The sequence below is a fragment of the Saccoglossus kowalevskii genome, chromosome 13 (genome assembly GCF_978046115.1).
Source record: "Saccoglossus kowalevskii chromosome 13, keSacKowa6.1, whole genome shotgun sequence".
Classification (NCBI taxonomy): Eukaryota; Metazoa; Hemichordata; class Enteropneusta; family Harrimaniidae; genus Saccoglossus; species Saccoglossus kowalevskii.
Genome location: NC_140653.1, coordinates 26,512,610 through 26,526,166, shown reverse-complemented (window position 1 = coordinate 26,526,166; position 13,557 = coordinate 26,512,610). Strand labels below are relative to the sequence as shown.

The following is a 13,557-nucleotide window of genomic DNA, read 5'->3' as shown; positions in this document are numbered from 1 at the left end:
GCTACAGAATGACACACCTACATACATACATACATGCATGAGCAGCGAGATTAGACATCTGCTAGAAACCACAATCTCTTGTGCGTGCCCACTCATTGAGGTTGTCAGGTGACCATCCAATGGATTAAGCACACTGTCAAACTGGGGATTAGTACAATTTATGATCAAACACCCTAACTTCACAAATATGATTTCAGTATCCCTGTTTGGTATGCCTCCGAGAGCTGAATAAATACCAAAAATAACTTATGAAAAGATTTGAGCACTCAAGCAAAGTTCAACGTATAGTCGCCCAAGTACTTCTATTGGTGTTAGATATTGTGTATTTTACAAGGCAGTTCACACCTCTCCTGATTATTCATGTCAGGGTGGCCGTACGTGCTTCTTGCGAGTTTAGTCAATAACTCCTTATCAGTCCGCTGTATAGCTGCCAGCCTGTTGCCTGCTGATAGCGGCAAGTAAATTAAAAGACAAGTTCCCGCCTAAAATAATTCACACCAAACTTGAACATTTCAATTAATTTCTCAAATAAGTTCACAAAATTTCAACATTACTTTTTTTTATTTAATGTTAATTTTCGCGGATGGCTTACATTAAACAATAATCTTCATTTTTGGAAGAAATAAATCCCAAAATATATGGATCTATTGAAGGTGACCATTTGACAAATCCATGGCATGGTACGGGAACAAGTATTGACAATAAAGATTATCAAAACAAATCCATATTAAAATAATTCCTGCAAAAATAACATTTGTTTTTTGTGCCATGCCCAGATCTGTGCAAAGATAATATGACAATTTGCAGATTTCCAAAAAATATGCAAAATGCATTCATCACATGTGTCAATCACTTTGCATTATGTCCTGCACAGACCAAAATAAACTGAACAACTTAAATCACTCGAGAATTGAATAAAATTGAAATTGTTGAATCATTATTAGAGTAAATGCAATTAGCCCTACTTTTCAAATAATGAGATAATGTTTAATTGAAAAATTATTTTTTTTTTCTATGACTACAACTTAAACGCAGTCAATACAAGCAAATAGCTTGCCCACATCTCCTACTAGTAAATGGGTTGAACATCAGAAACTCTAGGAGAGGAAATGGAAAAACTACAAACTATATTTTTTTTCTTTTACTTAGTTTTGACTTACAATGGGGTTGTCTGTTTGTAATTTTGTTTTTTTCAAACATTTCTCTGCTTCAAAATTCACTATGGTCAACCACCACTAACCAACAACAAGTCATATTTCTTTTCCACCAAGCAATCACATTTATCTTAATCGTTGAAACAAAACTCAACCACATTTATCAGATTTCCCCCAAAATTCTTCAGTCCTAAGCTCGTGACATTACCGATTGTCGTTCTTTGTCTCCACACTCTCGACCATAGAAGGACAAAAATTCCACTCAAATAATGGTTACCAATTTTGAGATTTAAAGGGTCCATAAGGCTGTATTTGAATACCCCCTGTATGAGGCTTAATTAATTCGGCAGCTCCCAACAAGGCTGCCGTGGTTCATTGTGAAGCCAGGTAATCTGACACTCTTGGGGAAAGTAAGTGAAATGTCAAAACTGGTAGCCGCCTTATAACATAGTGAAATACAATCCTCAAATGGTCAAACAAATGTCACAAAATATTTCATATCCACTGAATCAACTCCTAATAGGTTCTTTGTAGAGACCTATACAGAACAAAGACTGGGAGAATTATAAAAGCCTTTTACGTACTTGCGGCTTTAATTAACACGTTAAAATCGACCTAATGGTAAATTTATGAAAGACATAAACACTGTTTGCATTACTGGTGTTGATTTAAATGATGGCAATTTTATTTGATCCTTGCGAGATCAATACCGAGCAGAAAACATTCCATTTTAGAATTGTATTTGCTGTATATTTTAGTAATTGGACGTTGTTTAATAAAGAATGGGATGGGGGTGGAGGGGTTTATAAAAGAGTATAACGCTAAAGCTACTTGGTAGAAAACTTGTCAATACTTATAGCCAAGAGGTTAAATGATAGAACCGTGTCTATCCCCATTTAAGGCAAGGTAGTTTTCACGATCTGGTCTATACATGTGTGCCACTCAAGCGTTTGTTGTGGGCTACGGTGATGAAAATATCACACGCTGCACTTGTTTTCCAATCATTAAGGCTTGTTCTTACAGCTGCATATACAAGACTTTTATAAACAGTTCTTACTTGAATGACACTGATATTTCAATATTTAGCAGTGTCAAATAAAAACAGTACACTGATGGCAGCCACATTTCTTTTTTGCGCAGTAAGTTAAACAGTTGATTGAGAAAGATATGTTGTTTTTTATCTTGAATCTTGAAGGTATTAATAATGTTAAAAAATGTTGGTAATGTAGGGTAATGAGAAATAACATCCATCAAATTAACACAGAAATTAGAGATAAATATGCAAAATGATGGGAAACAAATGCATTCGAATTTGGTTAGTTGAAGCATTATTTTCCATTTATCTTTTCACAAACAACATTGATAACCTTTATACTAAGCCCAATATTGCTATAGAGAGGCTTTGTTTTGTATACAAGGGTTGGAGGGTTGGTGAGTTTAATTTGTGAGTTTTGTATTCATCTATTCTGGTAGCTAATGTGATGAGATGAAGCAATAAAACCACACTTATTAGGGGGGCCCCAAGGGATGCGATGGATCTGCTATGAAGTGACCAGACAAGCTGCTTTGAGAGGGAGGGAGGGGCATTAATAAGTTGATGAAAAAAAAAATAAAAAACTTTATACAGTATGAGCAAGTTACTGTTGTGTATCAGGGTAAAAGAATATAGTTCGATGGCCATGATCTGCATCACCACTACAATTTTTCTCCTACCCCACCACACATTCATACTGACACCATGCTCTATACATAAAAAATCCCCAAATTAAGAACTTTATAATCTGTGACAGACTCTGTGATTACTAACAGTAACAGCGCAAACTTGCCTCAGGGTGTGAGATATCTAAGTATCCTATCGGGTCAATCATCAACACAGATTTGTTTTCCAACCAGGATCTGTAGTAATCACGTAAAATATGCCAATAATTACGACCATATTGCTGTGTTGACGTTTGCCACCCTGGTAGCAATTCCAGTTTGGAAAAAAAATTACCATACAACATCAGTTAAGATAATGATAACTACCCACTCGTCAATGGTAAACATGAAGCTGGGAGGGTGATCACAAGTCGCCAAAAAGTCGTCAACTTCCATGACTAGCCTCATAAATAACTTTAACTTTCAACACCACTGCATGCACAGTTTTAAGCACTAAATCTGACGTATTTGCCAGTTCTGTTCTATTATTTGGGTAAATCCCCACTCCCCCTCCCAAGACAAACATATAAACATACCTTAATGATACTGAGTCTTTCAATTAAAAGATAACAACTGAAAAACACAGCAACATAACGAACAAAACATTCAGCAACGACAATCAGCTACAAACAGTAAATTTCTTTATGAGGGCAATATTTTCCACAACATCTTAAAGCAGCCTGTTCAGCAATAAATCTTCAAGTCAACTCTTAAGCTGTTACAGACTCCTAGCAGGACAGCGGTCTAAATAGTCAGAAAAAACAGGCAGGGAATGCCAGATCACAGAGATTCAGCAAAGACAATGATTCCAGTATGGTCACACAATGCTAGCCAGCTCACGCCTGCATGATGATATGGCAGAGAAATTAACACCCGCAAATGAAATAAATATTGATGACATTGAGGCCCTCTTTTTAGATGCTGTCATCGAAACCTAAAGCCATCTAACACGTATATTAGTAAATCTCACTTGCCGAAAATTTGAAAAGGCAGAGTTGATCTTTGAAAATGTTGCAATTCATTATTTCTTTACAATTATGTATACGAGTTAGTATTATCAGATGTCAGTAATAATGGATGAAAATTTTACAAAAACATTTTTGAAAAAAGAAGCCCCCTTGAGACCCTGATCGACACAGCCCTTAAAACTGTGCAAAGGTGCTGACCATCTCTTAGGAACTGATATGTTTCAATACTAATAATCTGCATGTTTCTGACGATGTTTTGACTAATTGGGACACAGTTCACAGTGTTTCTGAAATATAAACACCAATTGAAGTGCTGGAATTCACCTCTAGAGGGGAACCCGAGAATCGTTCTCTTTCAAGTGGGGCGTTATCTATTTGCATGACACATGGAAAAACACAATTACTAAACAGGGATCAGAGTACAGACATGTCAGCTTAAGTTAAGGAAAACAAGTTCGCATAAAACTCAGCATGGAAGAGCCAGGGCAGTGGAAAAGATTCTAAAGCTTGACTAAACTCAATATGGTTCTCATTACTCCATTTACTGATGGGTAACAGTATCTGTGTAAAGCAAGACAGCAGAATTTGCTACCTCATTAGTAAACGGCTGTAATTTCTCTGACTGGTAGCCAGCATTTTCGCCACCAAGAAATAGGGAGTGGAGCCAGCATGATCTCACAGCCCCAAGCTGGGATAGCACTTAGGGCAGCTATGTGGGAGTGTGATGATCACAGAGTTACAAGTATGTCTTGTTTATAGCTGACATTTCACCGTCAGCATAACTCATACATTGAAATGTTTGCAAGCAATGCAGCATCAAATATCAAGTCAATACCTAAACACACCAGGCCAGCTAAGCTGCAGAGATGGCTGGGGATGCCAACCATAATATCGTTTCTTATCTTGACATGAATCAAACCCACAATATTGTGATACTGTTACTTAATATGATGCTTTAAATCATATGCCTCAGTAATATGTTTCTGTCTTGTAGACTGGCGAGGCCTGTGACGCACTGGTATTCCCCACCCTCTCAAAGAAAATAAAATGGTTAGGACATTAGTGGCTATTTTGCATTCATAATAACAAAGTAGTTTAGATGTGAATTCTTTCAACCAACTATAAATCAATCAATTGAAAACACTGCATGTCAATAAATAACACCCAGATAAAATGAAATGATAATATCGAGTTTAGCACGCTGCTTGTCACAGTAACAAACCAGAACTACCATTCATTTCACAGCATCCGATCTTCCTACTTTGACTCAGAATTGCAAGAAAGTGAACTCTCTTTTATCTAGCTAACACCTTTTCAGTAACCCCACACAAAGAGATCAGGGGATGAAATAAGAAAGATGGCAAATTACAGGCGTGATACTCACACACAAAAGAAGAACCTATTCGATTCAAAAGACAGATGACCGGATAACCTGACAGAGTGACACGACAGAAGTGGAGATTTGTGAAGCTAACACATTGCGATGACAAATGACGGGAAGCGCCGACACACTGAAGCCTCATAGACTAGAATTATAATGTATTTACCACAGCAAGCAAGACTGATGCAAAACAAAGTCTCCCCCACAGCAGGCTACCATCCACAAATACCTTCTATTTCATACCGCCAATTCACTGTAAAAATTGAAAACAGATTCTGCGCTAAAACTGTGAAATTAATACTGCTCATACAGATTGTGTATACACCCCCTCCCTTTTTTTTTGGAACAAGAAAAGGAAATGGCTGACAAGAACCGATGGATTGATAGCTAAATCCAGAGGATGGCGCAGAATGTTAAATTGTCCATTAGTCAAATGTAGTATGATACGCAATCAATGTTGACATTATTATCATACAGTACTTTCGTCTTGCACGTTCTGTTGAATGTCAATAATTTCATGCATTGACGATTACTGTATCGGCTGTTCACGGTTATCCCACTGAATAACAGTGATTATGGAATTATGTAGGCCAATATCTTCCTGTGGTTGTCATTTAATTTCATTTTGACTCATTTTTGGATCAAATTTCTGAGGTTATGGTGATTACATTTTATTTTTTAAATGATAATTAAACTTTCTGTTTTTTTTTCTTATCAGAAAATCTACTAAAGATGATAACTGTCCCATGGTTCTGGTACATGCCACGAAATGTTTAGATTTACAACATTGTCATTCAGTGTACTGTACACTCATACAGTTATAGAAGAGGCAATATGTAACCATATTTTGGCTACTAGAAGAGAAGGTGTCGTTAAATGCAAGGTATTTTTTCATGAGTATACATTCTTTTAATAGTTATGTTAGTACCCGTACACTGAGTGAGTAGTGACATATGTGCCACATGCTTCATAATTATATGAACTCTGCCAGTTGACATGCACTTCTACTAGAGATGTGTTTCATAATTGAGGATAAAGAATACATAACATTATCTCTGCACTGACAGCTGTAATTAGGTTGATGGGAGTGATCACATACATAATTTCCAATGATGTGTGGATATGTCTAGAACACCTATACAAAATCCCTGTTCCAAACACATCACAGAAAGTGCAGTGATCGATGACAAGATCATTTCAGAATGTGGGGTAGGAGGTTGCGTTGAGACAGAGTAAAGTTCAGTGGGGGGGGGGGGCGTAGCACGGACGGTGGCAAGGGGTTGAGCCGGGGGTGGCAAGGGGTTGAGCCGGGGGTGGCAAGGGGTTGAGCTGGGGGTGGCAAGGGGTTGAGCCGGGGGTGGCAAGGGGTTGAGCCGGGGATGGCAAGGGGTTGAGCCGGGGATGGCAAGGGGTTGAGTCGGGGATGGCAAGGGGTTGAGTCGGGGATGGCAAGGGGTTGAGTTGAAAGGAGAGTCGGTGGGGGGAGGAAGGAGTCGAGTGGGGAGGGGGAGTCGAGTGGGGAGGGGGAGTCGAGTGGGATGAGGGGTCGAGTCGAGTGGGATGAGGGGTCGAGTCGAGTGGGATGAGGGATCGAGTCGAGTGGGATGAAGGGTCGAGTCGAGTGGAATGAGGGGTCGAGTCGAGTCGAGTGGAGTGAGGGGTCGGGTCGAGTCGAGTCGAGTGAGGGGTCGGGTCGAGTCGAGTCGAGTGAGGGGTCGGGTCGAGTCGAGTCGAGTGAGGGGTCGGGTCGAGTCGAGTCGAGTGAGGGGTCGGGTCGAGTCGAGTCGAGTGAGGGGTCGAGTCGAGTGGGATGAGGGGTCGAGTCGAGTGGGATGAGGGGTCGAGTCGAGTGGGATGAGGGGTCGAGTCGAGTGGGATGAGGGGTCGAGTCGAGTGGGATGAGGGGTCGAGTCGAGTGGGATGAGGGGTCGAGTCGAGTGGGATGAGGGGTCGAGTCGAGTGGGATGAGGGGTCGAGTCGAGTGGGATGAGGGGTCGAGTCGAGTGGGATGAGGGGTCGAGTCGAGTGGGATGAGGGGTCGAGTCGAGTGGGATGAGGGGTCGAGTCGAGTGGGATGAGGGGTCGAGTCGAGTGGGATGAGGGGTCGAGTCGAGTGGGATGAGGGGTCGAGTCGAGTGGGATGAGGGGTCGAGTCGAGTGGGATGAGGGGTCGAGTCGAGTGGGATGAGGGGTCGAGTCGAGTGGGATGAGGGGTCGAGTCGAGTGGGATGAGGGGTCGAGTCGAGTCGAGTGGGATGAGGGGTCGAGTCGAGTCGAGTGGGATGAGGGGTCGAGTCGAGTGGGATGAGGGGTCGAGTCGAGTGGGATGAGGGGTCGAGTCTAGAATGAACAGTGCAAACCCGTCTCGAAGGAACAGTGCAAACCCGTCTCGAAGGAACAGTGCAAACCCGTCTCGAAGGAACAGTGCAAACCCGTCTCGAAGGAACAGTGCAAACCCGTCTAGAAGGAACAGTGCAAACCCGTCTAGAAGGAACAGTGCAAACCCGTCTAGAAGGAACAGTGCAAACCCGTCTAGAATGAAAGGTATTTACCTGTCTAATAATGTATATGAGTGTGTGTGTGTGTGTGTGTGTGTGGGGGGGGGGGGTAATGTTATTGGTACTTATAAAAATACAAGGAATTGTTATGTCGTAAGTACAGGGGCTACAAATCTGTGGATTTCTCACTGAATCAGATAACAATTGCAGAGCATAGAGTTAAGAAGCAGAGAGAGGGGAGGCAATCATATACAATTTGTGACACCTGAATCTATAAATCATTGACCATCTTCCAGAAATAGGGACATTCTATTAGTGATGAGAGGGGTGCTAGTGTACCAGTAAAGATGCTATTATCCAGCTAATTTGTGACCCCTGCATCTATGAATCAATGTCTGTCTTCCAGAAATAGGGACATTCCATTAGTGATGAGAGGGGTGCTAGTGTACCAGTAAAGATGCTATTATCCAGCTAATTTGTGACCCCTGCATCTATGAATCATTGTCTGTCTTCCAGAAATAGGGACATTCCATTAGTGATGAGAGGGGTGCTAGTGTACCAGTAAAGATGCTATTATCCAGCTAATTTGTGACCCCTGCATCTATGAATCATTGTCTGTCTTCCAGAAATAGGGACATTCCATTAGTGATGAGAGGGGTGCTAGTGTACCAGTAAAGATGCTATTATCCAGCTAATTTGTGACCCCTGCATCTATGAATCATTGTCTGTCTTCCAGAAATAGGGACATTCCATTAGTAATGAGAGGGGTGCTAGTGTACCAGTAAAGATGCTATTATCCAGCTAATTTGTGACCCCTGCATCTATGAATCATTGTCTGTCTTCCAGAAACAGGAACACTGGACCCACGGACAGACACATGCACACAGGCAGGCAGACAAAACTCCAAATAGTAGTCACTGATTTCAAACTTTGTCGAAAACAGGGACTAATAAAGCTCTGAAGCAAGCCTTAATATATATATATTTTTTATTAGAGTAAAACAAATGCCTCCAACCCTATATAATTCAACAAATTGCAACAACTCGCAATAGAGCAGTTGTGCAGCAAATTAATTCTTACGACTTTGGTTCCTACATGATAATTTAGTTGTGCTCTAAAACCGCTCTGATAATCTACTTCTACAACCGCAACCAATGCAATGGGTTGTGTTATCAAACGTGAAATTTTGCAGTAAATAAACGAGCTACGAATCTGAAAAAAGAACTTATACATACTATAAATAGTGATCTTTACGTCACCTTTAGCTGACAGTAATGTTAATGCCCGACAGTTCTGACTGACAACTGATTTACATAGATATTACGTTCATCACACTCTTCACTGCAGGCTACATTATCAATAAATTTAGCACAACCTATTTGTAAGGGGATATCCATTTAATACAAAGTATGGATGTGATATTCTGACTTGCATGACAAAATATAATGTAGCCATTAGCAATGTACAGGACTAAATCACCCTGAAACTTTTAACCCACAATTTTTACCACCAAATTGTTGGTACTATCTTTTTAAACTTGTGTATTTTTCTATTTGTTAATTTTGGACCAAATGAAAACATTCTTCCATTGACATGTCTTGATGAAAATCGTTGAAAAGATACGATTCAAATGACATTTTGAGGGTATATTTTATGAAAAGTTTTTTTTGTCGTACAAAGGGTTAACTGACGTGCAGAAATCATTTATCCCATATTATTTTTTTTCCTCTAAATAAATTTGTAAAATTTCCCCACTAACACAATAAAAACATCACGCATATTTCAGTAGCTCAACACAAAACTGAAAAATCTGCTGTAATTTTTGAGAAGCCAATTTTCAAAAATTTTGCTAATCGGAATAGAATCACTAAAATATGACTATCAGCATGTCATTTGGCTCTTACGAACATGACTGTCATTTGGCTCTTACGAACATGACTGTCATTTGGCTCTTACGAACATGACTGTCATTTGGCTCTTACGAACATGACTGTCATTTGGCTCTTACGAACATGACTGTCATTTGGCTCTTACGAACATGACTGTCATTTGGCTCTTACGAACATGACTGTCATTTGGCTCTTACGAACACGACTGTCATTTGGCTCTTACGAACACGACTGTCACTTGGCTCTTACGAACACGACTGTCACTTGGCTCTTACGAACACGACTGTCACTTGGCTCTTACGAACACGACTGTCACTTGGCTCTTACGAACACGACTGTCATTTGGCTCTTACGAACACGACTGTCATTTGGCTCTTACGAACACGACTGTCATTTGGCTCTTACGAACACGACTGTCATTTGGCTCTTACGAACACGACTGTCATTTGGCTCTTACGAACACGACTGTCATTTGGCTCTTACGAACACGACTGTCATTTGGCTCTTACGAACACGACTGTCATTTGGCTCTTACGAACACGACTGTCATTTGGCTCTTACGAACACGACTGTCATTTGGCTCTTACGAACACGACTGTCATTTGGCTCTTACGAACACGACTGTCATTTGGCTCTTACGAACACGACTGTCATTTGGCTCTTACGAACATGACTGTCACTTGGCTCTTACGAACATGACTGTCAATTGGCTCTTACGAACATGACTGTCAATTGGCTCTTACGAACATGACTGTCAATTGGCTCTTACGAACATGACTGTCAATTGGCTCTTACGAACATGACTGTCAATTGGCTCTTACGAACATGACTGTCACTTGGCCCTTACGAACATGACTGTCATTTGGCTCTTACGAACATGACTGTCAATTGGCTCTTACGAACATGACTGTCAATTGGCTCTTACGAACATGACTGTCAATTGGCTCTTACGAACATGACTGTCATTTAGCTCTTACGAACATGACTGTCAATTGGCTCTTACGAACATGACTGTCAATTGGCTCTTACGAACATGACTGTCAATTGGCTCTTACGAACATGACTGTCACTTGGCCCTTACGAACATGACTGTCATTTGGCTCTTACGAACATGACTGTCAATTGGCTCTTACGAACATGACTGTCAATTGGCTCTTACGAATATGACTGTCAATTGGCTCTTACGAACATGACTGTCATTTAGCTCTTACGAACATGACTGTCATTTAGCTCTTACGAACATGACTGTCATTTAGCTCTTACGAACATGACTGTCACTTGGCTCTTACGAACATGACTGTCAATTGGCTCTTACGAACATGACTGTCACTTGGCTCTTACGAACACGACTGTCACTTGGCTCTTACGAACACGACTGTCACTTGGCTCTTACAAACACGACTGTCACTTGGCTCTTACGAACACGACTGTCATTTGGCTCTTACGAACACGACTGTCATTTGGCTCTTACGAACACGACTGTCATTTGGCTCTTACGAACACGACTGTCATTTGGCTCTTAGGAACATGACTGTCATTTGGCTCTTACGAACACGACTGTCATTTGGCTCTTACGAACACGACTGTCATTTGGCTCTTAGGAACATGACTGTCATTTGGCTCTTACGAACATGACTGTCATTTGGCTCTTACGAACATGACTGTCATTTGGCTCTTACGAACATGACTATCACTTGGCTCTTACGAACATGACTGTCAATCGGCTCTTACGAACATGACTGTCAATTGGCTCTTACGAACATGACTGTCAATTGGCTCTTACGAACATGACTGTCATTTAGCTCTTACGAACATGACTGTCATTTAGCTCTTACGAACATGACTGTCATTTGGCTCTTACGAACATGACTATGTCATTTGGCTCTTACGAACATGACTATGTCATTTGGCTCTTACGATTACGACTTATGACACTTAGCTCTTCGAAACAACTTTCATGATATTTAGCCCTTACTAACACGACTAGCATGATATTTAGCTTACAAATACTCTTGAAATACAATACGTACAGTACGCTACCCTTGGACAGCACTACAAACCAACGAGGCAATATGGTCAGCAAGTGTACAATCTATCACAGGTTGGTAGAGAAGAGAAACCTCAGTTATTTAATATAAAAAAAATCCCCAAGCCTAAAAGTCCAGGGATGATATGTGATTGGGACCCCACCCCTGCCAATGTATGTTCCTAATTAAAGATTTTATAGGAGGAGAATACACCAATGAATAGGCCCCTTTGATGACTATGGTTTCCATTAAGTAGCATAACAGGTTAGGGTCACTATCATTCTTATTTACATGATTAATATGACATAACTAGATACTAGTGAGAACTGATAAACGTGCTTTCAGCAAATTCAATCATTTTTTTTTTAACCATTTTGAGCAACAAGATCAAAATTGTCACCTTTCACAAAATAAAAACGATATAATTTGTTTCCGATTTTTTTCTCTAAAATATTGATCAGATAGCCAATAGAAAATTACGTCCATTCCTTTCAAAATTATCCAAAGCATTATATGCCCCCAACAAGATGATACATTTTCAAATCCCATGTAAAGTGGACTTGAGTCTGACTCTCTGACATACTATTTTTCAACTCCAATTATCTACCTGCTTATTATTTATGTATTCATTTTATATTGTTATATATTTATTATCATTATATTTATTATTCCTATTATGGTAATAAAGTATTATTAATACGGAAAATACATAAACATATGCACAATAATGGTGCTCAGAATGTTGAAGGGCAAAAAGGTTTTAGTTTTGGGGAAGACAAAAACTGAAAAACGTTTTATGCTTCAAGTTAACAAAAGTTGACAATGTTAGTGAATTGTTTAATGATATTCAAATTACCCAATTAATATGCACACACAGAACAGAACTACCTTTATAGGAAGGCAACAAAAGTTGACCATGGCAAAGAAAAGATTTATGAATATGCAAATTAACTAATTAATATGCACACAGAGCATGCATTAATTGTGGAAGATGACCAAAGTTGACAATGGCAGTGAGAAGGTACAGTTAGAGACGAATACAAACTAGGTTGGAGCACAATCCCTCAAAAAGGTGTTGAGGGATTGTGGTTGGAGTAACAATACAACAGACTCCATGTCTGATGTGTGTAATGTAAGTTTACTTGGGCAAAATCTATTCATAAATGTTAGAAATATTGGTAAAAACCCACACACAAAAAATTATAATACTAGTGAAGCAATGAACATACAGTCAACTGTACGCCTTTTTTTATTTATAAATGTTACTGAGCACAAAAACAGCATTTTAAGATGTGTATGCAGACGAATATGAAGAATAATTGAAAATTTAAGCAAATAAAGGAATATTTCGACCAACTGTTTGGTTGCCATGGGATCAGTTTCATTTTTGATTTGCATCTGTTTTTATTTTTTTATTTCATTCCACATTTTGCATACAGTAAAAATAACATCACATACACCCGACTGCCTCATCATATTATCGTCATAACAAATGCGACAAGCAGACTCAAGCTGCATTGTGTACAAAACGAATATGCAAATGAATAGAGAAACTGTGCATGAAATCAGGCAATTTTTTTTTTCGGGAATGAAAATTACTTGTTAGACATCACCATATGGAGGAAGATGTCTGATTAAACACAATTGTGTTCAGTAGGATACCAAAAAAAGGCACAACTCAGACAGAAATTGGACACAAAGAAAACAAAGATGGGTTACGATCAAACAGAACAAGTTGTATATGAACAAAATTTTTAGATATTGTCGCGGAGAACAGAAAAGACAAAATTACTGTCTTTACAAATGGCAAGAACTATGTATTCAAATAATGTAGATTCTCACCACAAACCAAAACATCTTTCTCATTGCCCATGCGTGTGCTCGATTAAACCCCGTCAATAGGAACATATGTGATGAGTACACATAACTGTACAACGAAATT

General features: G+C 39.6%; 1 protein-coding gene across 3 annotated transcripts in view; it reads right to left on the bottom strand.

The window, feature by feature from the left end:
* LOC100374044 (repulsive guidance molecule A) overlaps positions 1-13,557 on the bottom strand; it is an 89,272-nt gene that overhangs the window by 20,746 nt on the left and 54,969 nt on the right. Inside the window, exon 1 of one of the 3 annotated variants that reach the window (XM_085507151.1) lies at positions 3,389-3,507. The exons of the other annotated variants lie outside the window; for them this stretch is intronic. The gene's annotated coding sequence lies outside the window, so the exon portion shown is untranslated. Of the gene's footprint in view, positions 1-3,388; positions 3,508-13,557 lie in introns of those variants that run through there. 3 annotated transcript variants of the gene reach the window in all.